Source organism: Protopterus annectens, chromosome 11.part0, assembly GCF_019279795.1.
Source record: "Protopterus annectens isolate FY-2018-M chromosome 11.part0, PAN1.0, whole genome shotgun sequence".
In the NCBI taxonomy this organism is placed as follows: Eukaryota; Metazoa; Chordata; order Ceratodontiformes; family Protopteridae; genus Protopterus; species Protopterus annectens.
In genome coordinates this window covers 1,361,332,686-1,361,359,899 of record NC_056745.1, presented here as the reverse complement: position 1 = coordinate 1,361,359,899, position 27,214 = coordinate 1,361,332,686, and positions in this window count along the sequence as shown.

Genomic DNA, 27,214 nt, shown 5'->3' with positions numbered 1-27,214 from the left:
TTGTGGCTTAATTGCAAGTGGTCTATCACTGTTTCATGGTCACTGTAATGTGTTGATCAGTGTAGGGTGTATCTTATATATTTTAAGCAGTCTTTTATCCATGAATGTGGGATAGTATCAAATGCTTTTTTGTAGTCAATCCGTGCCATACTTAAATTCTTCCCCTTTTATACAGTTCTCCACTATGACTTTATTTAATAGCAAATTATCTTTTGTTCCATATGACTTTCTTTTATTGCCCTTTTGTTCTATTTCCATAATTGAGTTTTCTTCTAAATGACTATCAACTCTATTGGCATCAATTCCGGAGTATAGTTTATACATTATCAGAAGGCAAGTTATTGGTCTATAATTTTTAGGGTATCTTGCAGGTTCACTCTTAAGTAGGAGCATTGTTTTTCTGTTGTTAGCCAGGTTGCTGTCTGTTTGGGGTGCTCATATAAATAGTTTTTACTCATGGTTAAATCTTCATGCAAAAATGTTAATACTTTTAACCAGAAGTTAGGTACTGCGTCTGGGCCTGGGGTTTTCCAATTAGAGGATTTCCTTAACTTTGTTTCAATCTCTCTGGTTGTTACGTCATCCCATTTCATATCCTGTAACTTTAAACTTCTTATTCTTCCTTTTACTTCTATCCATTCAGCATCTGTTTTATTTTCCACAGGACCATCATAGATACTTCTCCAAAATGCATCTATTTCTTTTTTGGTGGTCTTTGAATTCCTTTTACCTTTTTTCCCAATTATCTATAAAACTTTTTTGGGCCATCAATAAATTGCTTATTTTATACTTTTCCTTTATATTTATATGCATATCTTCTAAGTTTTTCTGCATGTGCTGAGATTTTTAATTTGTTATTTGGGATAGTGCATGATAGATCCTGATCTGTTCTTATACTGCGCATAGCTTTTATCATGTTTATCTTGCTAAGTATTTTGTGTTGATCGGCTCCCTCTTCAATACTCTTCTAACAGTGACACTTCTTGTCTTAGTTGCTTTATAGTTTTCTCTATTATATATTTCCAGGGTGGTGTTTAATTTCTCCCCTTTCTTTCCCTCACTACCCTGTGTTCTTATGATATAACTTTATCAGCTATTAATTTAGCTGCACCGTAATATATCCTGTTTACTTCTGTTATAGTGCACGGATCTCTAGGGCCAGTCCTAATTACTGTTCATTTGTTTTATGAAACTTCTGACTTTTTGGGTTTTATTGACCTTCTGCAGTCTTTCTCTTTCATTGATCTTAATATGTCTAGCTATCTCTATTAAGTCAAGCAACTCTTCTTTTAGCTTGGTTTCTTCTAAACTGAGGCACATTTTTGTTTTCCATTTTCTGCAGGCATTCTGTAGAAAGTGCTATTGCATTTTCTTGTGGTACATTCTCTTCAATTTCATCCTGTGCAGTCCATTGCTCTGTCATATGGGAATGCACTGGCCTATCACTCCTCAGCATTAACTGCATCAGTTTCCACTGTTTTCTGTTCCTTCCCCTGCTGTCCAGCTTCAAGTGAATATTTATACTGGTTTCCTGTGGAAGGCTCCAAAATATCTTAATATGGCACCTGACCATTTGCTTTCTGTTCCAGTGGTTTCCCCTTAATTTGGAGGTCCATTGCTCTATCCTGTTGTGGTGCTTTCTGAATTCGATTTTCTACACTGAATCCTTCACTTTGGAGATACTCCATAATCTCAGTTTCTGTTTTTTTAACTTCTCCATTACTAATGTCCGTTTCTACTTTTCATCTTTGGCTTCTTATTTTTTGTATTGTAAAGTTTTTCATGCCTAGATTCCTTTGCCTGTATTTCTCTTCAAATATCCTTGGTGTTGCTCTTTTTGTATTGATTAATTTTGCTTTCTCATTTGCATAGATATTACAACATATTAAATCTATTTTTCTTTCCCATGTCCATATTTCTTCAGATGTCTCCTAATCTTCCTGTTTCTCCTTACTTTGGGTCTCATGCTGTCATGCTGTGATGTAACCTGTTAGACCTTCTACATAAAATCCTTTACTTTGCAGACACTCCATAACTTCAACTTCTGTTTTTTAACTTCTACTTTATTAACCTTCTTTTCTACATTCTGTCTTGGTGAACTTATTTTTTACTGTGAACATGTCTGAATGCCTTTGCCTGTATTTCTTTATGTTGATTAATTTGGCTTTTGCCTTTGCATAAATATTGCAACATATCAAATTTCTCTTACTTTCCCATGTCCATATTTCTTTTTATACTTTTCAAAAACATCTAGGTTTTGTTGTTTATATTTTTGCACTTCCTCAGATGCTACTTTTTCCAAACAGATCAAAATTTCTTGGTCTATATACTTTTTTTCACAAATCTGTTGTATTAATGACCACACATTTTTATTTGAAGCTCCTGACAGTTTTTCCTTGCAGAAGTATTGTTTTTTTTTTCTGTAAATTCTCTCTTAGTCTTTTTGTATATCTTCTGTCTGGGCTTTTTGCATAATAGTAGCCATACATCATTTTTTTCCTATCCTCAATAGTCCACTCTATCATCTTTATGTCTCTTCTTTGGCCTATCAGTGTTTGTGATTTTAGTGAACTGCTACTTCCTTCTATAACGGGGGGGGGGGGGGCATCCTCCCCCTGGGCCTGGTCTGATCCCATTGTAGGAATGTTTCCATATTTTGAGGATTCTACATTGTCATTTTTTCCAGTCCTGGCACCAGTGCGCCTACCAGGATTGGGCACATTCTTGGCCTGGGTCTTGTGCACCAAGCTATCTTTTTAAATTTTTTACTTATTTCTGTCCATGAAATATGCTATGTAAATACAGTCTATATATCATGTTGCCTTGGCGAGATTTTGTGAAAAACAGGGTCAACCTCATGAATGTATTCAGCAAGACTTGAGGATGAATTCAGTTTCAGCACTACTACTCTCCTGTTGCTTGTTGACTTTTCATCTCTCCATTCGGATCAGTATAGATGGCTTCATTTACAATGAGCTGTGCACATAACTGTTCATTGCCTTTGAGGCTCCAGACATAGCTAAATAATGCCTTGTGGTTGTCCTTGACCAGGAAGACCATCCTTGCACATGATTGAGATGAAGAACTCAAACTGTCACCGTTCAAAGAGTAAACTCTGACTCAGCATCACTAAGATCTGGAGTGCATCAGGCTCCTAAACTTGGGCAATTATTATTTAACATTATATTTGCATTGACTCCTTAAAACAATCATTGTTGGCTTTGTAATTATGCAGATAATTATAAATCTAGAATCTTTCCAAACAATATGGAAGACTTTTGTTATTAATAAATATATGGTAGACATTAATAAATGGGCAGACAAGGCTGGCTTATTCTTTAACAAGGAAAATGTAATATCATGAATTTTGGAAATCTAACATAATAAACATATTTTCCTTTCTTCTTCTTCTTCTTCTTCTTCTTAACTCATTGAAGATAGTAAACATAAGGAATTATGCATAATGATTGAATCAAAAATTTCCTTTTAAATGCTTGTACAGAATGCAGTTGAGGTAAATGGGCATGTTATTTAAAAATCTTACAACTAGGGATACACATAGCCTGATAACTTTTTATAATGTATATGCAAAATCAATGATTGATTATAACAATGCTTTTTGCACATATAATTTAAGACAACTTAAGTGTATTGAATCAGTTCAAGGGTGATTTCCAAAAAAATTCCACTAATTATGGGCATGAGTTATAAACCAAGGTGCAACATCATACTCTGCATTTTATATGTACTCATGGTAGAATATATTTGCATATAAAATCTTTAATGACCAATCTCTTCAGTCACTGTTAGATTTAGAAGTATATGCAAGTCTAAAAACCTGTAAAATTTTATTACTGAAATATGTAACAGGAAATTAAGACATGGCTACATTATTTGTAGGATATCTCTATTATGGAATCAGATTTTAATATATATAAGAAGAGTCTCTAATTTGAATGAATTTATGAACAATGGATGAATGGGTAGCATAACAGGTCTATGATCCATGTGTTGCACGGACAGTGTTCTTTGATGGCCATCTGGCCAGAGCACTTTATCTTAACTTATGCACTTATATAAACTAAACTATTAAAATGGAGACAACAATTTTTAATCATTAAACCAAAGCTCTTCTGAAAATAAATGTATCACCTAACCGGTAGATGCTCACAACCATCTTTACAAGCTTCTATCTGCTGATTTAAGCCCCCCTGTTTCTTAAATGAGTTCACAACTCCTCCAAAACACATCCCATCACTGAGGACCCACCAGATGACAGCCCCTCCCCCCATTCATTCCCCCTTCTAATCCCACTCCTTCAACAAATCCCTTAGATGCGACTACAGCCACAGACAATTTACATCCTTGGTTTATTAACATTGGAAGCAATTTCTTGCAATTTCTCTCCTACCTATTTAGAATTATGTCATATACACCACTATCCATAAAACATGGAAACCTGCCCTTGTCAAGTCCTTACCCAAGCAAACCAAGTCATCCAAAACATGTCACATCTAGCTAATTTCCTCTTAAAAACCCTTGGTAAAATCCATGAAGCATTGTTTTTCACGCATTTAGTCAACTACAATCAGCAATACAAATTTCTCTGTCACAGACAATATGGGTTCTGAAAAGGTACAAGTACATATACTGATAAAATTATTCAAAACATGGATAAAGATCAGCTTAAAGAGGCAATCTTTGCTGATCTAACAAAAGGTTTTGACCTTGCAGAATGCAGCCTTCTACTTATGCAACTAATTGATTTTGGCATTAGCCCAGAGTTTACAACCTGATTCTTAAACTATTTCATAGATAGTCAATTTTCCATCAAAATCAGATGATCCACCCGTTGATAAACCCCTTAATAGAGGGCATGTATCAAGGCCCCGTTCTTGCTCTATTACATTTTCATTCATAAACTCCCTTATGATCTTCATCTTCTTGTCCTATAATATCCAGATGATATGGTCCTCTACCACCCAGGCAACTCACTTTAGTCTCTAGAACATAAATTTCCATATCATCTCAACACACTCTCAAGCTGGCCTGATAACAGAAGCTAATTTTCATGCCTAACAAAACCAAATGTTATGACTTTGTATCTAAAACTATGTTAGCAAGACTAACTGACACTTTCCATATCTAAACCAAAGAAAATTATTTCATTGATTTTATTTCTTCTCTTAGATATTTGGGCTTATGGTTCAACTCCCCCATGATATTATAGGGTCTATGTTAAATATTCAAACATCCAAAATGTCGAACGTTACATGGTCAAGACCAAATGTTCGACATTTGGATGTTCGAATATCATATATATAAAAAAATTAAACAGGAAAAACACACCTTAACAGTGTGAGCAGGGGGGCAAACACTCATGCCCCTCACCCCCCCTACTTAAATATACCAACTCCGAGACCGCACTTCAGTGCAGAAAAGGGAAATTCTCCCTATCTGCACCGTATGGCGCTGTTGAAACAAAAACTTCGAACACTTGAAATTTCGAACGTTTGGTCTCGACCATGTAACATTTGAAATTTTAAGCGTTTGAAGAACTAACATAGACCCGATATACATACACACACACACACACACACACACACACACACACACACATCTATATAGATATATATATATATATATATATATATATATATATATATATATATATATATATATATATATATGAACACTACTGAATCTGGAACCTTTGAAATCTCAAATTTCAAAAGCTCAAGACCATGTAGCCGAAACCCCACATTACCAAAAGACCAGAAGCGCGAAATTCAAAATCCCAATGTTAAGGGATTTTGAGTTAGCGCTTCTGGTGTTGCGGTTCAGGTAAGTTATGTATGTAAGTGTGTGTTGTGTATGTGGTGTGTGTGTGTGTGTGTGTGTGTGTGTGTGTGTGTGTGTGTGTGTGTGTGTGTGAGGGACTGTAATGTGTGGGTGTGAGTTTGCCTTGTGTGTATGTTTGTGCGATCTCGGAGTTAGAATATTAAAGTAGGGCTTCGCCCCCCTGCTTCGGTAATGTGGGGTTTTGGGCTTATAGTCTCGGTATTTAGGTCTTCGGGATTGTGTTATTTTGGGATTCAGTAGTGAATCTGTAGCTATATATATATATATATATATATATATATATATATATATATATATATATATATATATCTGTATGTATATAAAGTTCAACAGTGATGCCAACATCTAACAAAAAAAAACCCTCCAAACTAAAATGATGACAAAAGTAAATGAAAAATTTACACCTGTTTTCACACAGAAAACTCCTTTAGCATGGTGCCCTTCACACCCCTGGAAAGTGAATATACTAAATGCACTGTTGCACAAACATGGAAAAAGTGGTTAATTCCTGAAATTATATTACAGCAAAACTGTTGCCGTTTGTAATATAATTCGACCACTGTAACCACAGATAAAATTTACCAAAAATGAATACACATTTATTGCCCAAATCTACTACATATATATCTATGTCATATGTATTTACATAAACACACACACGGAGCTATAGATGCAGATATAGTAATAGACATTTTGATAAAGATATACAGATATATACAAAACGTATTTACATATTTACTATTATGCATACATTCCTCAAAACACTGATGGTTTGTGTGTGTGAGTATGTGTGTGTGCATGCAGGAGGCAGTTTCTAGCTTACGAGAAACAAGTGTCGTTGTCTAATCTTTAACATTCATACTGTACCGCCATGTCTCTAATGGACCAGCATGTCATCCATTTGTGGGCTCTACTGACGTGGTCACACAGTGCCTAACCTGTTTTGAGAGTTGTTGCTCTAATCTCTTGATATAAGGAGCTCTGAGCTAATCCTGTGGGTCAGTACTCAATAGGACAAATCACTAACTCCACAGTCTAGCCAGGCTGAGGTGGATTGGTTGTCCTAAGTACATTCCTTCCTCATTTGACACTCCACCCCCACCCTTTCATGCTTCCACGTCTGTCTTTCTACCACAGATAGGGGATTTGTAAACTCTACGCTCCAAACACGTCACAGATCACTTGTCCAAAACATCTGATCATCTCGTGTAGGAACCTATCTATACCTGATACCATCAAATAAATTTCAAGTCAGGACAACTGTGCTTCTTCCCATTTAGTGATGACACCAAACAATTTCTCCTTTGCAAACTTACTTATTTTTACACACATAAAACATTACAGAAACCTAATGCTCTTCCCCACAGCTATATTATCCCATCATCCAGCCATAGCAGTTGCTGAAATACCCAGATAATAAGAATGTGACTCACCATGCTATGGTATGAACCAAAATACCTCTTTCATCTTTGTTTAGCTTCATTGATAGTTTCACTGGTGTACTGTATTTTCCCAAGTACAACAACAAACATTTAGTCTGTCTCCTCTGTTGTACATTTGACAGTTCTGCCAGTACTTTATGTTTCATATTGGTACTAAATTCCATTAGTTCCCCTGGAAATCTAAAGTTAATGTCTTCTCAAGTTCTGATGGCTATTTCTCTTGCCCACAATAGTCAAGTGTGACAAATTATCTAATTCACTGTTTTCTTAATGATGCTATAAAAATAAAAGGTTAGAAATGATGTGATACATTCTATCTTATAAATTAATTTGATGCACATCCCATTCCCCCAAGGTTTTTATGTCCTTGATTGTCATCACCTGAGCATGTTGCAGTCATTAAATAATTAAGGAATATATGTAGTCAAAATCTAAACCCATTTTCTCTTCTGTAGTTCTCAAACAGCACGGAAACTGCAATATCATCAGCATAGTCTCATCTTTATAGCTCACTTTCTCCATTCGCTTTAATGTAATGGCTATCCTGTGCCTTAATGTCTTCTGACCACCTTGTGCTTTAATGTCCGTTGATAAAGCCATGGGAGAAACTCATCTTACCCACTTTGCCTATGCTGTCTGATATGGCTGACATACTCAGATTTATTGACATCACATGCATTTAGCTTCTGACAAGCTGCTCTGGAAATACTATGATCCAGTTATTTGTTCTATCACCTAAACCAACCCAGAGGCTTAAAATTCTTAAAAGAATGACATCAGGTATGCTGTTCTGAACTTGGTATTTAATATTTATCCATGATTATTGATAACTGCCTGTGCCATAGCTTCTGAAATATTTTGTAGACAATTGGGTAACAATTTGAAATGTCATGAGTAAGTGCCGAAATATAGAGGCTGAATGTAAAAAAAATGGACTTGTATGTACCAAGTCCAAAATGGTAATTTCTCAGAATATTCCCTTTTATCTGTGGTACGGCAATCTCAGAGTTGTTTTTTATAAGTTTTGGTGGTCTAGGCGATTTGTCTCTAGTGCAAAACAAACAAAGCCTGCCTTTTTTGTATGTGTCCCTGCTAATCAGCAGTCTCAGGAATGGACAGCAATCCTTTGACCTCCTGCTGTGTCTGTAAAGGGCTGACAGTTCCCATTAGTGCCTTTGCATAAATAATTCCCACCCCTGTAAACCTACCTGCATACTCTGTATTGCCCAGGCCCTGTTATAAGTTCTGCTTCGTAAGCCCCCTGTGCTACCAGGATAGTTGTCGCTTCCAGTCAAACATCAGTGTTCATGTCTTTTGCGTAAGAACCACTCACAGGACAGCTGCAGTCAGGTATGTGGACAACTATGTCATGAATTAATGCTCAGTAATTTGTACGTCTACATTTGCTCAAATGAGGCTGCTTCATACAGGAGTTGCCCTTGCTGTGATGTATAACAATCTCGGAATTATTTGAATCTGAAGAATGTAACAGGCAAAGTCCTCAGAATTAGGGATGTGAAAGACTTGCCTGAATGTTTGAAAACTATGTTGATTACACATTCTTTGCTAAATGAGGTTTTTGATATAGCAGTTTTCAGCCTCCTGTGAAGGAGACCTGAAGTCATGAATTATAAGCCTAATAACAACCCTTTAGCTGACTTAAAAAACACAGTCTCAGTGCTTACTTATAACTCGCTGTGAATTTATTAGTCACTTTTCTTCTACTTTATTAATCTGTCTGCTCTAAAGTTAATGTTTTACACTCAGTTAAGCCAGGCGTTTACTCTCATGCAGGTCATGCAGTCATAAAGGAAATCTTTTTATGAATGTGTCTTAAAGAAGAACTCTACCCTCCAGGATAATTAATATACATATATGTTAAAGGAAAACTCCACTCTGCAATGAACATAAATTTAATACTTGAGTGTTTATAGATATGCATATATATGTATATATATATATATATATATATATATATATATATATATATATATATATATATATGCTTAATAGGTTTGACAATCTTGAAAGTCGACATATGTTTTTTTTTCACACTTTGATTGATAAGTATGCAAGATTGCACAGTCTCAGAGTTAGGGAATATCCCCTTTCACTGGTATTATGCAGTTGCAGAGTTAGTATAGTTAATTAGCAGGGGGTTTGGGGAATGTAAAGGATGCAGAGGTGTCTCCCCCCACCCAGAAAAAACATGATTTGTTTTTTATTGCATGCTTGTAGGCTGTGTCTGGGAGCTGTGCCTCTGTTTGTTGACTTTTTTTTTTCATTTTGTTGTACTGACATTAGTAATTTCAATCTTTGCTTTTTTACAATTTTTTAAATATATCCATATATATATATATATATATATATATATATATATATATATACACGTATGGATCTACTTCTAAATAATGTAAAATTCCACAATACCGAACACCAGAATATCGAGACGAGAATCACAAAACTGAAAATCCTGAACCATGTAAGTATTCCCAAGGCAAGTAAACACTTGCCCAACACAACATTAAAACCCACCTAGGTGGGAAGCTATGCCTCCCACACCCCACCAACTATATATATATATATATATATATATATATATATATATATATATATATATATATATATATATATATCGCAATACAATGGAGAAAGGGCGTAATTCCCCATGTTGGGCAAGTGTTTACTTGCCCTGGGAATACATACGTGGTTTGGGATTTTCAGTTTCGTGATTCTTGTCTCAATATTGTGGTCTTGGATATTGTGGAATTATGGTATTTAGAAGTAGATCCATATATATATATATATATATATATATATATATATATATATATATATATATATATATATATATTCAGAATCTCTAGAGTATAAAGCCGAAAATCAAAAACCTGAAACTTTAAAACCCCGAACTTTCAAACCAGGAACGTAACACAAACAAAACACTACACCACAGAAACACAAATACACCTACCTAACGACACTACAAAAAAACAAACCAACACACACAAACACAACAAAACTAACACATGCACAAACAATCTTGCTAAAAGCAGAAGGGAAAGCCACTCTGCACCCCCATGTGGCGGGGCTGTGCCCCCCACACCCCCTACTTATATATACTAACTCTGAGGTCGCACCAAACACACAAACACATAAATCTCACCACTACACACACTCTCACACACTAAAATCCCTACCCAATACCCATACAAAAACATCACTTTCCTCAAACCCCAGCTAAATCCACAAGCTGCACCGCATGTCACATAATCGAACACATAATGGTGAATGGGACATTTCTGCATTCGCTATTATGCAATTTTGTGTAACTGCACTTTCAAATTTATAGTGTTGAAATACTGAAATTCGACATTTCAGTATTTTGAAATTATAAAGTGTAAACATATATATCTATCTATATATATATATATATATATATATATATATATATATATATATAAATTACCTTAATACAGTCAGAGACCAGAAAATGTAGAGCACCTTACCATTTATTCAGTTTTATTTTCCCTGCACAAATCAAAATGGTTCCAACAGATTTTTTTGTCCATTCACATCTCCTGTTGTTTCAGAAAGGAATTTATTTTAGTCTGGATAGTAAAGGCTAATAACAAACTTTCTTTAGTTTTCTGTTTTAATTGCCAACCTCATGCTATGTTTGGAAACAGAAGGGTCTAGCCAGGTACACAACATCTAGTTGACAGCATACACCTTTTTTGGAATCATTTATTTTGTACCATGAGGTGTTATAGAATTTAAATTTAAAAGGCTTGTGCATTTACAATTTTTTTATTTTATTAAGTTGTAGATTTTGTTAAGCATTTTTTTTTCAGAATGCCTGGCTAGTGTCCTTTTAATTTCTCCAAGTCTTTTGGGGTTCTAATACCATGACGGCAATGGACCCCATTCCTAAATAAAAGTATAAGTAAAGTTCGTTAGTATTGTTTCAATCTTTGATGTTAGCCAGAAGTGCTCTTTGCAGCACCCTCATTGTGCCCAGTATTGACTTCTGCAATTCATATGGAATGACATGTATTGGTAATATATCTAAGTATGACTGTAAATTCTTTTTTATAAGACCTGTTGCTCCTACTGCTATTGGAACTGTCTGGGTATCCTTCTTCCACATTGCCTTCATTTCTGCCTGAAAATCCTAGTATTTTTTGACTCTGTGTATCTTTGTATGTAAGCTACTGTAGTCACTGGGTGTAGGTGTCGCAATTTCAATAAGCAATGCTACTTTTGTTTTCTTTTCACGGACTACTATATCTGTTTTTTTCACATCTTGTATTTGAATTGTTGGTAAAGGGTGATCTCATGTGATATAAACTTCATCATTTTCTATAATGCTTTGTGGCTCATGTTTCCACTGTTTTCAGCTACTTCAATATTATAATGTTTGCACAATCCCCAACGCAACAGTCTAGCCACATTATTGTGCCTTTCAGTCTACAGTCCTTCTGCCATTAGTGTATCATAACCAGCAACAAGATGTGCAGCTGTTTCCAATTCTGTTTTACGAAACCTACATGTGTCTGTTTCTCCCACATGTTCACTGGACTTTGTAAGCCAAAGTGTAAGTAGTTCACTATCTTGGGCCGCCAATATTAAACTTTCATCTTTTGGTTTAAATTCATCTCTTCTTAACCATTCTTGCATTCGATCCTGATCAACATGAGGTTGTTCCAAGAATTTTATATATTTCCAACTCTATTTAGGCATTTTCCACATTTCTTGCCTTCTCATTTGATTCTTCACTTTATATTCTTTCGTTTGTTTTTTTGCACATTCAGTTGCTGCTCGATTTTATATCTAGTTTTGGCTTGGTTTCCATTCCCATTTGATGCCGATATACTTTTGCTGAATTAAGCAGGTAACTCATCATAGACTTATTATCCTTGTGTTTTAAAACTTTCACTACATTTGGGTCTTGTGAAGTCAGCAAATATGTATACAGTCCTACAATTACAGATCTATACATGTAATCAATTTTGAGGAGGTCCACACCTCCTTCAGAATGAAGAATATATAGTCTTGGTATGCACTGATTTTTATAAATCATTTAATAAGCATGAAGCATACTTCTTGTTTTCCCGTCTAACTGATCAAATACCTTTTGGGGCCAGTCAATCACTCCAAAACTGTAAGGTAGGGCATGAAGAACAAATTGGTTTATAGCTTGAACTTTGTTCCCAGATGTCAATGCTGGTTTCAGTATTAATTTTAGTCTTCTAAAATATTTCGTACTAAGTTTTATTTGCAGTTGTTAATGTTTTATTGTTGATCCTTCATCAGTTCCCAAATATTTATACACTCCCTATTGCTCAAGTTCTTTCATATCACATTCTTGTTCCAAACTGATGTTTTCTTGGTGCTGCAGCTTTCCTGCTTTAAAGGTTGCTTTTGTACATTTATCAAGACCAAATGACATTCTAAAATCATCTGAAAAAGTTTTGACCACTTGCGTTTGTGCCTTCAGTTCTTCATCTGATGAGCTATACAGTTTTAAATCATCCACAAAAAGAATATGAGAAGTCTTTATGCTTTGCTGTTTTCTGGGAGACAAATTGTAGCCATGATCTAATGTATTAAGTAGACAACTAATGGGTTAAAGGCAAGACAAAAGAGCAGCAGTGACAAAGTCACCCTGGAATATCCCCCTTTGAGGAAATGAAAGCACAACTGCAAGTGGTCAAAACTTTTTCAGATGATTTTAGAATGTCATTTTGTCTTGATAAATGTGCAAAAATCAACATTTAAAGCAGTAAAGCTGCAGCACCAATAGGATATCATTGCTGGAGCCTTCCTGTGTCCTGACAGAGTGCTCTTCAAACTATCTGGAGATATACAGAGCTAAGTATATTTTTCTGGCACTTCAGAGTTGTGTACTGTTAATTGTTGCTTGACTTATTTTATATCATTGCTGGCTGACTTCAGAGTTGTGCACTGTTATTTTTGCTTCACTGTATAGTTTTTCAGATCTCTGCTGAAGGTGTTGGTTTTCCCCTACCCACTCTCCCTATTCCTGTCTTATTTAAATTTGGAGGCTTTTGCAGTTGCCCACCCCCACTGTAGATTTGATCTGGGACACTCCCCCCAGTCCCATCTCTTTACCTCATTTACCTAATAGACTCCTTCTGCACTTGTTTTTAGTCATTTTAATTTAATTGCATTTTTTTAAACTGCTTGGTCTAACATTGTTACATACTCAAGTGTGCTAGCTTGCACTGCATTTGAATTGTTTTTACTGCTGTTTTAGCTACTTTTCTGTATTCAAAATAAATCTAAGCCTGTTTCCTACCTTTCCTGTAACTAGTGTAGTTCAGATTCAGATTTGCTGTATCCAGGACTGTATGTAAGCTTCTGAGCCCCCCATTTTTTCTGTGTTGGAGGGAAGCCTTCTAGCATATCAGTGGGAGTGGTAAGCACTAGGTAACCTATCTACCACATAAGGAGTGGTTCTGGCCCAGAAATTGTAGTTATTGGCCGTTTGGGCAGTTTTTCCATCTCTCTCAACTTTCTGATTTAAAAGCCCGCATTTGCACTTGTTTCTCCCCTTTCCTGTAACTAGTTTAGTCCAGATACAGATTCTTAGTTTTAGCACTTGAATTTGCTTATTCTTGATCAGTACTTGTTCAGAACTTGTTGTAAGCACTAAATAATCTACTAATTACTACAGCGCTCAACCTTCCTCATTACCTAGAGGAAAACAGTTTTGGTACTTACTTTCCTCACTTGCTTAGAGAAAAACAGCTCTTGTACTCACTTTCCTCACTTATCTAGAGGAAAATTGTTTTTTATTCAGGATTGTCCAAGGGTCAGCTCCCAGTGTTCTCTCCTGTCTATCTGATGAATCTGGGCATCTTGGGGCAATGTATAAATTGCCTCATGTACACAGACAACCCTCTCCTCCTACCACCCAACACTACAACCTGTGAGAGATGCACTTATCTAGCAAAACTGGAGGTAATGCCCTCTCCAACTAAGACTGAACTTGACAGTCAAGAGGGGAAGGTAAACACTTGCACCACACTCATCATATAGTCTCACTAAATCTACACCACCAAAATCCACATATAGAAACCCAAAAACATTCACGGAGGCTCTCAATAATAATCTGCTCAAGCAACAGAGACCTCCAAAGCAGAAATGCAAGCAACCTCCACCCCCCCCAACACAACCCAAATGACACATAGCCCGCAGACTCAGTGTGCCACTCAACCACAGCCAATAAGGCAAAACAACGTACCCAACACACTAGTCATAGGTGACTCTATAGTCAGGCACACTGATGTCCCACTCACCAGGCTAAACAAGGAGAAGGTTACTGTCAGCTGCCTGTTGGGTGCCAGGATCTGCCACATAACCCACACACTAAGGTCACTCCACAACAAGTACAAATATGACTCTGTCATTGTCCATGTTGGTGTGAATGACCTGAGATGTACCTCCCTGGACTACATGAAAAGAGGCATGGAAGAGCTCTCCGATTTTGTAGCGCAGGCAGGTATGACCCTAGCCCTGAGTAGCATTCTGCCATTACCCAGAATGATACGCAGTACAAGGAAAAAATGGTTGACTTCAACAATTGGCTAAGCTTCTGGTGTCATTCTAAAGGGATCCAGTATCTGTCTGCCTGGGATGACATGGTCGATAGACCACGATGCTTTGCCAGAGATGGCCTGCACCTGTCACCCCTGGGATTCCGGATATTGGCTAAGGTTCTTGCCGCCCCTTTAGTGCCTTTTTTAGGCAAGGTTCAAATGACAAATTCACCACTGTAACAGGAACAGGCAAGCAAAAACTGAGGGTGATGTTACTAAATGCTAGAAGTCTAAATCTCAAAATGCACTCACTCGAGGCACTCCTTAAAATGGAGAACATCGGTATCTGTGCAGTGACTGTGACCTGGTTCAAGGCTCCAGAGAGCACCCCTGCACTACCAGGCTATAACTCATGCCACACTTTTCGGCCATGTAACCTGGACCGGAACACCAAAGGGGGAGGTGTGTCCATATTCATTAAGGATATCCACACCTCCAGGCTAGTTGCTCAGCATAATGCATCCAAGGTTATCCAAGTGCAACTACTCTTGGCAAAACTGCAATCCAAATTGTAGCTTGCTACAGATCCCCCACCATGCTCCAGGATTCCCACTCCTCTTTTCTTGATGTACTGGAAAATATTAGGGTTCAAACAAACACCTTAATAATGGGCGATTTCAACTACCCCACCATTAACTGGGAAAACTACTCGTGTACTAACTCCTTCGCTCAATGTTTTCTGGAATTCATAAACTCCAATGCCCTGGATTAACTTATCCCCACCCCCACCAGGGGTAACAATATCCTAGATCTAGTCATTACCAAAATCAGTGACCAGTATCCCACACCTGAAGTCAATGCCTCATTGGTCCTATCTGACCATAAGCTAATCACCCTAGATATCCACATCATGCCCCCACCCCCAATTAAGGAAACCATGGTAAAAATTTTCTCCAAAGCCAACTTCATGCTTCTTAAGACAGAAGTGGTGAACATCATGACACCCATGTAGATGGACAATACAGTTACGACTACTGAATCCTACACAATTGCACTTTATAAACACTTACACGAGTGCATGGATCGTGTTATCCCAAACAGAACCAAGATGCTATCCTCCAAAAAAGGAAGCCAATCTGGTGGTTTCCTGCCATAAACAAACTGTACAACAGAAGGAAGAAACTGTTGCAAAAGAGAGTAAAATCCCATGAGTGGAGGATCTCCCTGGTCAGCCTCAGTATGAAGCTGTGATTCCTGATAAAATCCTCCAAAGCTAGTTACGAAAACAAAATCGCCACTGATTCTAAAGACGACCACAAAACATTCTATAGCTATGTCAAGAATCACAATGGCAACACTCAGATCTGCTCTGAGTTACAGCACAATGGCACTAAATATACAGACCCATCTGATATTGCCAACATACTGGCAGATAGGTTTAGTGCTAACTTTACCCCCCTCTCACCCCCTAAAGGGCCCATCTCTATACTGGAAGAATGCAATGTTCCTGTAATCACGGCTGCACAGGTAAAAACCACACTATCCAAAGCCAAGAACACAGCATCCATGGGACCAGACAACATTCCAGGCTGCGTTCTACACAAACTACAGAACAAACTGGCACCCCACCTAAGTACCATGTTCAATCATAGCCTCACCTCAGGCTTTGTGCCTGCTAAATGGCACACAGCGATGGTTATCCCACTTCACAAGGGGGGAGCCACCACGGACACTGGGAACTACCACCCCATTAGCCTGATGAGCCTGGTCTGCAAGGCCGTGGAACGTATCATCATGGAACTTATAAACAAAGACATTGGCAATCTCCATACTCTGGATCCCACCCAGTTCGGGTTTGTAAAAGGCAGATCATGTCTCCTAAACCTGATAGACTTCTTTGAAGCAGTCACCAAAGGCATTGACGAGGGTATGGTGGTTCACACAGCCTATCTAGATCTTGCCAAGGCTTTCAACACCATCCCCCACTCTGGAATTATAGATAAACTCACTAAACTAGGTATAAATCCCTATGTCACAAGATGAGTTGCCAACTGGCTCACTGACAGAACCCACACTGTGAAAGTAGCAGACTCCAAATCTGACTTCAGACCAGTGAGAAGTGGAGTACCACAGGGTTCAGTCCTGGGTCCTCTCCTGTTTGGTATTTACTTCTCTGAAGTACAGGCTAACACAGAAGGTCTTTGGCTAATGAAGTTCGCAGATGACTGCAAACTAGGAGCCATAATCGAAACTCCTAATGATGTGGACATCCTACAAAAGGGCCTCACTGAGACAGATGCCTGGTATCAAAGCCATGGCCTCAAGCTCAATGCCAAAAAGTGCATTGTCATCCCCTTTGGTAAAAACTCTGTATCCATGAACTACAACATAGGCGGTAGTATACTTAACACTGAAAGTGTGATAAGAGACCTTGGGACACAGGTGGACAGAAGTCTCTCCTTTGATAATCACATTGCCACCGTAGTCAGGAAATCTTTCTATGTGGCACACCCCATCACAAAAGGTTTCTCATCCAGAAAAAAAGAGGTCATTGTTCCCCTCTACTCATCACTCATTAGACCCATTATAGAGTACAATGCCCCTTTTGGTATGTACCTCACAAGACATCTACAACAACTGGAAAGGCCGCAGAAACACCTCACAAAGAGGATTACCGGCCTCAAACAGATGCCCTATGCAGACCATCTCAAAAAACTCCAGCTTTACTCCGTCGCATATTGCCTACTCAGATTTGATCTCTGCCTAACATACAAAGCTATGTCAAACCCAGAGCTGTTGGACATGCTCCACTTAAAGAAATAACCAAAACTTAGAAACAAACAAAACCCGGTAATGTGAAAGTCAGGAACCACCGACTGAAGCAATAATCCACCAGCGTAGTTGAAACAATTTATTCATACACTGTAAAAAAGAATCCAAACAGACCAGTGAAACAAGTGCTTTCGCCTGGTATATTCCAGGCTTTATCAAGTCAAAACACTGAACCAGTTACACCAGTGTGTTTAAATAGTGTGGGTTAATTGATAATTGAATGCAAATTGATGTCTCATGTCTTCTTTGATGTTTAACCCTAAACGGACCAAAAACTAAAAACATAAGCGGGTTCAGAAGCCAAAACTTACATACCCATAACCGGTTAAATTCTGTTGAATAATTTACAATTAATGCATTTTAAAAGCCAAGTGTGACTTAAAAAATGTAAACATTTCACTAAAATCCTTTTAAAAAAATACAGTATACAACTGCTGCATTCAAATGTTGAAAACAACCTAAACTATGTTTAAAAATAAAGTGACAGGTCGTGACCTGTTGAAAAACCTGCCACATTTGTACTAATAAAAGATAAACAGCTCCTGCAGGTAACAGGTGGTGGAACGTAGCTAGGATAGCAGCAAGCGGCTCGAGATAAATGTCACAAACAAATATATAATACAGAACGAAAAAAAGATGTTCCTGAATCCTATAATCGGACGTGAAAATAGCCCAAAACTCTGGGTTTTGGCAAGATGTGTGTCTCAGATAGAGCAAAATGATGTCACAAACAGTTTATAAATCAGAACGAAAAAATGTTCCTGAGTCCTTTTAAAACGGACGTGAAAAATACCCCAATACTCTGCCGAATTGGCAAGGTGTGTGACTCAGATGCGTGTCACAGCTGACTATAAACCATAAAAAAGTACCTCTGAGTGCTTGGAGGCAAGCGATAATGCCGCAAAGTAACTGCCAAGTTCGTTGGAATATCCTGACTACAAAATGACCTTGTAGTTGAGAATGCACAATCCAATCCTGACACGTATGGCTAAACCCAATAGTTCCAAAACCAAGAAGATGAATGAAACGCGAAAAGGTGAAAACTAATCCTTTATTGTGACGATTACATATCCATAAGCACTAGTTGAGCGCTTTCATCTGCACCATCGCAGATCGCAGAGGGACTAAATTCATTCCCACACAGAAATTCAATCTTGTAGATCACATCAAAGAAATCAAATTATATAGTCGGAGACTCAACCTAGCTCTCCTATTTGAAAAAGGTAAGGAAGATGAGGCCACATTTATACCCATTGAATTGAAAAGAAAAAGCACATTTATACCACAGTACAATCCACAAGTTAATGTGTTTGATCAGATGATTTGTAAAGAATTATATCTTTTAAACAATGAAATCACTAATGGATATCGGAAAAATCAGGAATTAGTGGATGACAATATTTCAAAACATGAAAGAGCTGTACTGAATGAATATATGCACAAACAGGATGTAAGAATAATGAAACCCGACAAGGGTGGGGGGGCAGTCATATACTCCCAGGAGGCTTACGTCACTGAGATACACAATATATTACATCTTTCAGGGAATTATGAATTGGTTTCAGTCAATCAAATTAACAAAGGTTTTAGAAGAATTGATATAGCTTTGGACGAATATTTGATTGATAATCGCATCTCGGACGAACTATATAGATTTTTAAAAGTTGATCATCCAGTGATGGCTCGAATAATAGGAATTCCAAAGATCCACAAGTCTTTGACCCAACCACCTTTTAGACCCATCATCTCAGGTTCCAAGTCAAAAACATACAACATAGGGGTAACGATTGACAGATGGACCAAGCACATTTATCAACATGTACCATTCATTATAAAAGACTCATGGGATTTTCTGGCCAAGCTCAGTCCTGACAAAAGGACAGAACAGTGTACATTAATTACTATTGATGTATGTGATTTATTTTCTTGTATCCCCAAGGACGAGGGGCTAGAAAGATTTGCCAGAAGTCTTAGAAAGTTTTCATCAATGACTTGGGATAAAATAAATTTAATTGTGGACATGATGGGCTTAGTGTTGGATTACAATTATCTTACTTTCAATGGTGAATTTTTCAGACAGAGCAAGGGAGTTGCTATGGGGGCATCTTGTGCTCCCATTTTCGCAAACTTAGTCATGTCTGATTGGGAGAATGAATTTATTATCAATTGTGCATTCTCCAGTTACATCACTTTCTATGTGAGATTTTTGGACGACATATTCATTTTGTGGAATGGACCAAATGAAAAAATTATACAATTTGTTGAATACATCAATGAAACAACTAATTTTTTGAAATTTACCTATGAAACAAGTAACTCGGGTATTCCCTATTTGGATGTGTACATAGGTTTGAACGATGAAGGTTTTACATCTAAGATATACAGGAAAAGTACCTTCTCCAATGACTATTTATTTTATGGGAGTGAACATCCTCCGCACATATTTAAAAATATTATCAAGGGACAATGCATCAGATGTGCTAGGATGTCATCAACCAGAGAATTCATGGAAGGAGAAATGGTACTATTAGCAGAATTATTTGATAGAAGGGGATATCCTAGGGACATGATTAGTGACACAATTGATTTTGTCAAATCCCAATGGGGAATTAAATATAAACCCTTACTAGGTCATGAAAAGGAGATTAATGTTAACACACATAAAGGAAATATGGGTAGAGTATGTGTTTTGACCTATACCCCTTATAGCACAAAAATTAAGGAGATTATTAAGAAATATTGGGACATTATAACAGTAATAGATGTTAACCGAAACATTTTAGGTGAGAAACCTAAGATTGTATACAAAACTGGTCCCAATATAAAAAGATTACTGGAATATTCAAAGTCAAGGAAGGGTAATAATAATAATAAAAAAGAAAAGATATTCACTAGGAAGTGTGGAAGATGCAAACAATGTACATACATAAACACCAATAGTGACATTGTTTTGAATGATATCAATCACACTCGAATTAGAAGTATAGGGGGTAATTGTGGCACTAAGCACATAGTATATTTAGCTCAGTGTAAAAAATGTCCAGCCTATTACATAGGTAAAACAGAAAGGGAGCTAAAGAAACGAATTTATGAACATTATTACAAAATCAGGAAAATGGACAGTAAAAATGCCCTATTTAGACATATCAAGGAATATGGTGAGGAACACATTTTTTCATTCATGATTATAGATGAGGTGAAGGAAATACTTTTTGGAGGTGATTGGAAAACAAGACTAGCCTGTAAAGAGAGTAAGTGGCAGATCCTAACTGATTCCACTAGGAATCCAGGCATCAACGATTTTATAAGTATAAAACCATTTTTAATACTGGATTCACAGTAACTACATTTTATATAGTTTTAATTGTTTAAAGGCACCACACCAATTCATGTAATGTAATTTTATATAAGAGTAGTGGATCTTATACACACACATTTTATTTTTTGCTACATTTATAATAAATCATCTGAGAATTTTTACAACACCCATTATTATATGTATAATATTCACTAGAATTATATGTTTTTTTTGTATTAGATTTAGTTGTTTTATTTATATTAGTTGTATTATAAATAGAGCACTGTCTTTTTAAATGGAGTATCAAGTTTTGGCGCCAAAAAATGTTTTTAAATGGATGAATTAAGATGTTGGCACTAGTTCTGATGAAGTCTGCGATGGTGCAGATGAAAGCGCTCAACTAGTGCTTATGGATATGTAATCGTCACAATAAAGGATTAGTTTTCACCTTTTCGCGTTTCATTCATCTTCTTGGTTTTGGAACTATTGGGTTTAGCCATACGTGTCAGGATTGGATTGTGCATTCTCAACTACAAGGTCATTTTGTAGTCAGGATATTCCAACGAACTTGGCAGTTACTTTGCGGCATTATAAACTTGCCTCCAAGCACTCAGAGGTACTTTTTTATGGTTTATAGTCAGCTGTGACACGCATCTGAGTCACACACCTTGCCAATTCGGCAGAGTATTGGGGTATTTTCACGTCCGTTTTAAAAGGACTCAGGAACATTTTTCGTTCTGATTTATAAACTGTTTGTGACATCATTTCGCTCTATCTGAGACACATCTTGCCAAAACCCAGAGTTTTGGGCTATTTTCACGTCCGATTATAGGATTCAGGAACATCTTTTTTTCGTTCTGTATTATATATTTGTTTGTGACATTTATCTCGAGCCGCTTGCTGCTATCCTAGCTACGTTCCACCACCTGTTACCTGCAGGAGCTGTTTATCTTTTATTAGTTGGCTGCTATTGGAACATTTGTACTAATAAAAATGTACCCAAATAGGTTTAAAAATCCGAAGAAAACAAAGGTGTACAAAATAAGAGTGAAAACAAATCAAGCAAAAACAAGAGTTTGGGATAGTGTTTGATTGTTGTTGCTTATAATCTGGCTCTTCTAAGCCTGAGCAATGAACCTATACTGAGTAAACCGTTGAGCCCTGGTGGTTTTCCTGCATCAAGCTTAAGCTGCCAGATTAATTCCCTAAACTCAAGTGTAGATTCCCAGTCCCCCCCTCTAATGTGTGGGTTAAGCTGTTCGAGCACCATGAAGGACAGTTTAAAATTAGGGCATTCAAGAGAATGCTTGTAAAAGGCATTAATTTCCTTTTTGTTGTCAATTTCGTATGAATGTTCATATAACCTCTTCCTAAATTCACGCTCTGTTTTACCTAAAAACATCCATGGGTAGAGCATAGTCCAATGTAGACAACCCCTTTAGTGGCACAAGAAAAATATCCAATTGGCTTGATGTTGATGGGACATGCCCTTAAATACATATGATTGTCATTTATAACTAAAGAACACTGTTTACAGGCACCACATCTGTAAGTGCCATTAACCTTACAATGTTTCCCGGTTCTAACATTGTGCCTTTTCTCAAAAATAGCCTTTAAATTCTGCCCCCTTTTTCTAACGAAACTGGGTTTGTTTGATATACTCTGTTTAAACTCTTCATTGTTTTGTAACACAAACCAACATTTTTTGATTGTGTTTTCAGTCTGCAAGGAATCGTTTGAAAATGTGTACACAAAATTTTCACCTTTGACAAAGGAATGGGTGTCTGTGCCCCTAGTTTGAGAAAGGTTGGTTTCTGCCAATCCTAATAGAGGGGGGTATAAAGAGTTCCTCTTTGCCAACACCTCGTTGGTAATGGACTCAATAAGTTCCCTAGGATAAGCCCTTTCCCTAAACATGTTGTGAAGGGTTTCAACTTCTTTCAAAAACTCATCCAACCTACTGCACATTCTCGAGGCTCTGATCAATTGCCCCTTGAGAATGCCTTTCTTTTGATGGAAGGGATGTTGGCTTTCAAAATGCAGTAGAGAGTTCGAAAAAGTTGGTTTCCTAAAAACCTTAGAGTGTAATTCCTCAGTGTTCCCGTCTTTAAAGATGGTTACATCTAAATAGTGAAGTTCATTTTCACTGATGTTGTGAGTGAAAGTGAGAAAATCAGTTGTTAAGTTAATGTACTGCAGAAATTCTGTCAGTTGTTCTTTAGTGCCATTCCATATAAGGCAAATGTCATCCAAATATCTGCAGTAAAAAGTGAGATATTGCCCCCAATTAGTTTGAAAAATGTGTGCCTGTTCCCACCTATGTAAAACAATGTTTGCATAGATGGTGGCGCAAGAAGCGCCCATCGCTACACCTTTAAGCTGCTTAAACAATTCACCATTAAACAACATGAAATTGTTCTCCAAAACTATACCCATCATCTCGGTAATTAGATTGACAAAATTATTGCTTAACTTAGTTTCTAACCTAAGAAAATCCGAGAACCATTCTAGGCCTGTAGTATGTGGAATACTGGGAAAGAGATCCTTCACATCCACAGTTACCATTAATGCTGAAGCATTACATTTGTCTCTGGGAAAATTTTTTAGAAATTCCCAGGAGTCTTTACAAACGTTGGTCAGAACAGTGGTGTGTTTTTTCATGATGTAATCAATAAATTTGGCTATTGGTTCTGTTGTTCCACCTGCCCCTGATACAATAGGCCTGAACAGTACAGGGTCAATACCCTTGTGGATTTTGGGTATCCCGAAGATGACAGGAGTCTTGGGTTTGCCCACTTTGAGGAAGTTAAATAATTTCTCGTTGATGAAACCCTGCATTAGGTAATCATAGAGTGTAGTTAATTTTTGCAATAGCAATATTGTGCTCGTTACGGGAAATTAACCCGTATTGGCTTGCGTCATGCAACAAATTGTGCATGTGTGATTCATAATTAGAATCATACATGAGCACAATACCACCCCCTTTGTCCGGCTTCATTACCCTGATACCTTCCTTCCTTAACCTAGTAATAAAATTCAACTCGTTGGTGCTCATGTTGGCCTGTTTAGGTCCATTAGTGGTGTGTTCAATATTACGTAGTTCGTTCTCAACTAATTCTTCATATAACCTAATGAGTGGATGCATAGGAGGATTAAAAGTACTTTTCCTCTGCAGGCCCTGGGTTTGCTCTTCCTTCCCTTTGAAAAAATGCCTTAGGTTTAAGCCCCTAGTAAATAATTTGAGCTCCACCAACAAGTTGGCCAAGTCAAGGCTTTTGGTTGGCACAAAGTGAAGCCCCTTAGTGAAAATATTAAAGGCTGTACAATCTACCATAATGTCGGTGTAATTGTAAATGGTGAAATTGTCAATTTTGAATAATTTACAGTTAGACATTTCTGTAACTGTGATTTTACTTTGGTGTGGAATGCCTTCAACAAAGGTGTCAGAGTTCAAATTGGTTGTTGGCAACAACTCTGTGGATGGATTTAACCCACTATCTAATTGTAGTTCCACCTCCCTGTTGTTCTCTGCTGTTTGTAACCAAAAGCCCCCGGTCTCCCGGGGCGTTGAGGTAAATCCTGATTTCGTTGCCTTCTGTCTTTTTCAGCTAATCGCTCGCTTCTGCATGGGGGTTCATTAAAATTTTGATGAAAAACATCATCCACACCATTGTCTACTGCACTAAACATTCTTGCATTGTGTGTAGGTTTGTTATGGCAAGGATATGCAAGACCATCCCTATATTCATGTAAATCTCTATCCAACTTCCTTATTTTCCTGTTGGTTATTTTTAAGCAAAACTGGTCTACTTCGTTAAACAGTTTGTCGTAGTCATGCTTAATCATGTCAAAATTAGAGTCAGAGATGACAGTTTGATGTAAAATTTCTAGGTCTTCCGTAACAATGTTAGCTTTGTTCTCATACTCAGCAATCATAATCTGTAATACCTCCAAACCTGCCCTGTCAAATATCTCACAAAGCTGGTTGTAATGCACTGAGCCATGTTTGACAAAGTTTGGAAATTTAAACAAACGTAATCCCTTCGGTACGCGTTTCACCCTGACACATTCACGCAGGTAATCTAATTCACATTGATTACTTCTTAAACTGTACAACTTGTTTCTAAAGTCATCAAAGTCCGCCTCAATTGGGGCAGGACTAGAAGAATTAACAGTACCTTTGTGAAACCGGAATGGTTGATTTGCCCAAGAAACAAAATTAAATTCCTTGGGTTTGTCCTTGTTACGCTTTTGCTGCGGAGCGTTGTTGCTTCTCAGAGTAACAGTAGTTCCATTCAAAGGGTCATTCTGCGATTCACCATGAACTTCAAAAGTTGCCTTTGTTCGGCCGTTGTTTGCCCTTAAATTTCTGGAGCTTTCAGCATTATGTTCATTGCCAGTGCTAACGCTAGAGATAGCTTTTTCTTGTTGGCCGTTGAGTAGACCTTTTAATTCAGCAAACATGCTGACAAGCTGGTTAAATTCAACTCTAGTCACTGGTCTGTTTGGATTCTTTTTTACAGTGTATGAATAAATTGTTTCAACTACGCTGGTGGATTATTGCTTCAGTCGGTGGTTCCACTTAAAGAAATCCCAATCCCTCCAAGCTACATGCTCTAGGGACCTAAACCTTGTCACCACAATAAACAGAACATGCCGGAGGGATAGATTCCTGTCCCAGAGACTTCCCATACTCTGGAATAAACTGCCTATCTATATCAAAGCTCCTCATTAGCACTCTTCAAGAAAAATCTTGATGACTGGATGGGAAATAGGAAATTCACCCCGGGGATCACTTCTGTGGCTGTGCTCAACAGTGGTACAGGAAAATAATTTTCTTGGGTGGCAAAAGCCAGGATACCTTTTTGGCTGGGCTTGTATAGGCCCTAGGGCTGATAGCCTAGTATCTTCATATGAACCTATGAATTTTTACCCTGGAATAATAATCTATCCTTTATCATGGCTTAACTGCAAAGTGTTTTGTTACTGTTTCATGGTTGTTGTAATGTAATCAATCAGTGTAGGGTGTATCTTATACATTTTCAAGCACTCTTTTATCCACGAATGTGGAATATTGTAAAATGTTTTTTGTAGTCTATTCATGATATACTTAGATTATTCTCCTGTTTACATTTCTCAATTATGACTTTAACAGCAAATGATCCTTTGCTCCATATGACTTTCTTTTGTTACCCTTTTGTTCTACTGCCATGATTGAGTTTTCTTCTAAATGACTATAAACAGTATTGGCATCAGTTCCAGTGTATAGTTTATACATTGTTGGAAAGCAAGTTATTGGTCTATAGTTCTTAGGACAGAGTGCAGGTTTGTTCTGAAAGAGCAGTTTTGTTTTTCCTGTTAACCAGGTTGGCATCCGTTTGGGGTGTGCATATAAATAGTTCTTGCTCATAGCTAAATCTTCATGTAAAGATGTTAATACTGTTAGCCAGAAGTTAGGTATTGCATCCAGGCCTGTGGTTCTCCAATTAGGAGTTTTTTTCTCTCTGTTTGAATCGCTCTCTGGCCATTATTTCATCCCATTTCAAATCATGTACATTTTAATTTCTTATTCATTTTTTTACTTCTTCTTTCCATTCAGCATCTTTGTTATGTTCCACAAGATCCTCATAGATATTTCTCCAAAATGTATCTATTTCTTCTTTTTTTAGTGGTGTTTCAATTCAAGGCAAAATGTTTCTCTATTCGGTACTTCCACAATGGCATTTGATTTCTCCCATTCATTTCCCTTACTGCCCTGTGTTTTTGAGGTAAGACTTTATCTATTGTTGATTTAGCTGTACATTAATATATCCTATTTATTTCTGTTATATTGCATGAATCTCTTTGAACAGTCCTAATTATGGTGTTCATTTGTTTGATCAAACTTCTAACTTTTTGGGTTTTATTGCCTTTTTGTAGTGCATTTTTTTTATTGATCTTAATATGTCTGTCCATCTCTATTAAATCAAGCAACCCCTCTCTTAGATCATTTTTTTCTAAACTGAAGTCACATTCTTTGTTCTCCATTTCCTGCGGGAATTCTACAGAAAGTTCCAGATCTTCTTTCTCTGCCACATTCTCTTTGGTTTCATCCTGTGTTATCCATTGCTCTTTCATATGGAAACTCACTGGCCTATGATCCACAACATTGACTGTGTCAGAGTTGCTACAGTTTCCTGTTCTTTCTCTTGCTGTGCAGCTCCTATGAATGGTAA